The sequence below is a fragment of the Oncorhynchus mykiss genome, chromosome 6 (genome assembly GCF_057628025.1).
Source record: "Oncorhynchus mykiss isolate SJ-2025 chromosome 6, ASM5762802v1, whole genome shotgun sequence".
In the NCBI taxonomy this organism is placed as follows: domain Eukaryota; kingdom Metazoa; phylum Chordata; class Actinopteri; order Salmoniformes; family Salmonidae; genus Oncorhynchus; species Oncorhynchus mykiss.
The window spans coordinates 5,599,852-5,604,035 of NC_143027.1; the positions used below are offsets into that span (position 1 = coordinate 5,599,852).

The following is a 4,184-nucleotide window of genomic DNA, read 5'->3' on the forward strand; positions in this document are numbered from 1 at the left end:
ATGGACCACATCAACAAACACAGGATCAGGTAAGAGACATCTGAAACTAACCAGTACATCTAACTAATCTAAAGTAGCTTCCTCTTCCTGCTTGCAGAGAGAGAGAGAAAGAGAGAGAGACAGAAAGAGAGAGAGACAGAGAGAGAGAGAGACGGACATGTTTCCCATGCCAATAAAGCCCCTTGAATTGAATTGAATTGAGAGAGAGAGAGAGAGAGAGAGAGAGAGAGAGAGAGAGTGTTCATGTAGTAGTAATTGCACTTGAGTATACACGGTGCACACAAAACATTAGGAACACCTGCTCTTTCCATGATATAGACTGACCAGGTGAATCCAGGTGAAAGCTATGATCCCCTATGATCCCCTATATCCACTTCAATCAGTGTAGATGAAGGGAAGGAGACGGGTTAAAGAAGGATTTTTAAGCCTCCAGACATTTGAGACATGTGTGCCATTCAGAGGGTGAATGGGCAAGACAAAATATTTAAGTGCCTTTGAACGGGGGATGGTAATAGGTGCCAGGCCACACCGGTTTGAGTGTGTCAAGAACTAGAACGCTGCTGGGTTTTAGACGCTCAACAGTTTCCCGTGTGTATCAAGAATGGTCCACCACCCTTTGGGTCCACCACTCAAAGGACATCCAGGGTCCAGCATCCCTGTGGTCCAGCATCCCTGTGGTCCAGCATCCCTGTGGTCCAGCATCCCTGTGGTCCAGCATCACTGCTTTTAAAACCCAACATATTGAGGCTGTTCTGAGGGCAAAAGGGGGTGACACTCATTAGGAAGGTGTTCCCTAATGTTCTCTACACTCAGTGTATATAATAAACACACTACTATTTCAGTTGTGGACAACGGATCACAACTCACCGTAGGCCTGAATCCTAACATTCTTTCTATGAATTGACAGCATGATGAATGAAAGTGGAGTTCGGATTGGGGGCATTAGTGTGTTCAACACTTTCATAGCAGTTGTGGCAATGCAATTATGAAGCAGAGATATATCTGAACTATTTAAACTATTCAAGACAATCTGCAGAAAAAGTCCCTGAGCTACCTAGCGTACATTGATCATTTTGCCGATGTTAGCTACCTAGCGTACATTGATCATTTTGCCGATGTTAGCTACCTAGCGTACATTGATCATTTTGGCGATGTTAGCTACCTAGGGTACATTGATAATTTTGCCGATGTTAGCTACCTAGCGTACATTGATCATTTTGGCGATGTTAGCTACCTAGCGTACATTGATAATTTTGGCGATGTTAGCTACCTAGGGTACATTGATAATTTTGGCGATGTTAGCTACCTAGGGTACATTGATCATTTTGGCGATGTTAGCTACCTAGCGTACATTGATCATTTTGGCGATGTTAGCTACCTAGCGTACATTGATCATGTTGGCGATGTTAGCTACCTAGCGTACATTGATCATTTTGGCGATGTTAGCTACCTAGCGTACATTGATCATTTTGGCGATGTTAGCTACCTAGCGTACATTGATCATTTTGGCGATGCTAGCTACCTAGCGTACATTGATCATTTTGGCGATGTTAGCTACCTAGGGTACATTGATAATTTTGGCGATGTTAGCTACCTAGCGTACATTGATCATTTTGGCGATGTTAGCTACCTAGCGTACATTGATCATTTTGGCGATGTTAGCTACCTAGCGTACATTGATCATTTTGGCGATGTTAGCTACCTAGCGTACATTGATCATTTTGGCGATGTTAGCTACCTAGCGTACATTGATCATTTTGGCGATGCTAGCTACCTAGCGTACATTGATCATTTTGGCGATGCTAGCTACCTAGCGTACAGTGATCATTTTGGCGATGTTAGCTACCTAGCGTACATTGATCATTTTGCCGATGTTAGCTACCTAGCGCACATTGATCATTTTGGCGATGTTAGCTACCTAGCGTACAGTGATCAGTTTGGCGATGTTAGCTACCTAGCAGCGCACATTGATCATTTTGGCGATGTTAGCTACCTAGCGTACATTGATCATTTTGGCGATGTTAGCTACCTAGGGTACATTGATCATTTTGGCGATGTTAGCTACCTAGCAGCGCACATTGATCATTTTGGCGATGTTAGCTACCTAGCGTACATTGATCATTTTGCCGGTGTTAGCTACCTAGTGTACATTGATCATTTTGCCGTTGTTGTTGAAAAACAAGGCAGCAGATTTCACCTGACTGATCCCAAAGTCTCTGGTCGTGAGGGAGGGAGTGACGGCGGGGAGGGAGAGAAAGAGAGAAATAAATAAGTCCTAGTAAACATTATACACTGTTTACTGATCTATCTTGGTACTGAAGAGTTGGTGAGGAGGTAGAGATCATAAATCTAGCTATGCCACACTCTGTCTAACCATACCATACAGGTTATTATATCTGGTGGGAGCTCTGTCTAACCATACAGGTTATTATATCTGGTGGGAGCTCTGTCTAACCATACAGGTTATTATATCTGTTGGGAGCTCTGTCTAACCATAACATACCATACAGGTTATTATATCGCTTGTGGGCATCCTTGGGTACTTACTACATGTTGTCGTTTCCCACCAAAGGTATTTTTAGGCTTAGTTAAGAATGTCTTGAGATCGTTGGATCAGAAATGTCAAATCAAGTGCTTCGTTTGTTTGAAACACTGTACAGACGTTTTATAAAGCATACCGAGGAAATGAACAGGAAACTAGGGTTTAATAGAGCTTGTCTTTCTAAGATCCTTGGTGACTGACTGCTCTCATCTCCCAAAGGAAGTCCCAGCTCAGATGGAGAGGGGTAGGATTGAGTATAGAGATGGATCGTAGAGCAGGGGGATATGTACGGTAATACTGTATGTGCTGGCTGGGGTGCTTGTTAATGTTGAATAATTTTTTTACATTGGGGAAATTGAGACATTCATTTTGTGTAACCGTTGTGTAACTGCGGTGTAATCGTTGTGTAACCGTTGTGTAACCGTTGTGCAATCGTTGTGTAACCGTAGTGTAATCGTTGTGTAACCTCTGTGTAATCATTGTGTAATCGTTGTGTAATCGTTGTGTAACCGTTGTGTAATCGTTGTGTAACCGTTGTGTAATCGTTTAGATCTCTGTAACATTATGTTTGTTTGTGTTTTCCAGGAGCGATTCACGGACGACTGTAGGTTCTGGGAGCGTTTCCAGGAGAGCAGTTACAACACTTATGCCTCGGTGTTGCACCGGAACCACCGGACGGGACGGGACTGGTACGTGGCCCTGAACAAGAGAGGAAAATCTAAGATGGGCTCCAGCCCCAGGGTCAAATCCCAGCACGTTTCCACGCACTTCCTCCCCAGGCTCAGTGTGCACAACCTGCAGAGCGTTCGTGGTTTCACCATCACCGACAGGAGCAAAGAGAGGAGGAAAAAACAGGCGCCACTGCTCAAACCGCCCTCACAACCATACAGGGATGTTAATTCAGAGACACGGAAGAGGGTGCAGACTGTCAAGTACTGGCCCAAGTTTCGGTTTGGATAGACTACGAAGTGATGAGGGAGGAAGTAATACAAACTGTATGTGTGTTATATGGATTGACAGGATGGATTACTGGCCAACGTAAACATGGACATGACACCTGTTGTCCTCAACAACAACAACAACAATCGCTGAACTTTTACTTTCCGTTATTTCAAAGCATTCCAGATGTCATAAAATAGTGAGTTAAAAACCTAAGGGCTGTAACATGCAGTCATTAAGCTTTGTGATTGTAAGGCTATGATGGTTACAATGGTTGTACAGCTATGATGGTTACAATGGTTGTACAGCTATGATGGTTACAATGGTTGTACAGCTATGATGGTTACAATGGTTGTACAGCTATGATGGTTACAATGGTTGTACAGCTATGATGGTTACAATGGTTGTACAGCTATGATGGTTACAACTGCTTCCGAAGGTGGTCCCCTTCGGGCCAATTAAAAACACAATATGCGATAACTAGTTCATATATAGTTAGAACCACAATATGCGATAACTAGTTCATATATAGTTAGAACCACAATATGCGATAACTAGTTCATATATAGTTAGAACCACAACATGCGATAACTACTTCATATATAGTTAGAACCACAACATGCGATAACTAGTTCATATATAGTTAGAAACACAACGTGAGATACATTACATTATCAAAAGACACCTGCTCATCAAACATCTC

At 42.9% G+C, this 4,184-nt stretch overlaps 1 pseudogene; it reads left to right on the forward strand.

Moving 5' to 3' along the window:
* LOC118964810 (fibroblast growth factor 5 pseudogene) lies at window positions 1-3,502 on the forward strand (annotated as a pseudogene).
* The last annotated feature ends 682 nt before the right edge of the window (window positions 3,503-4,184 follow it).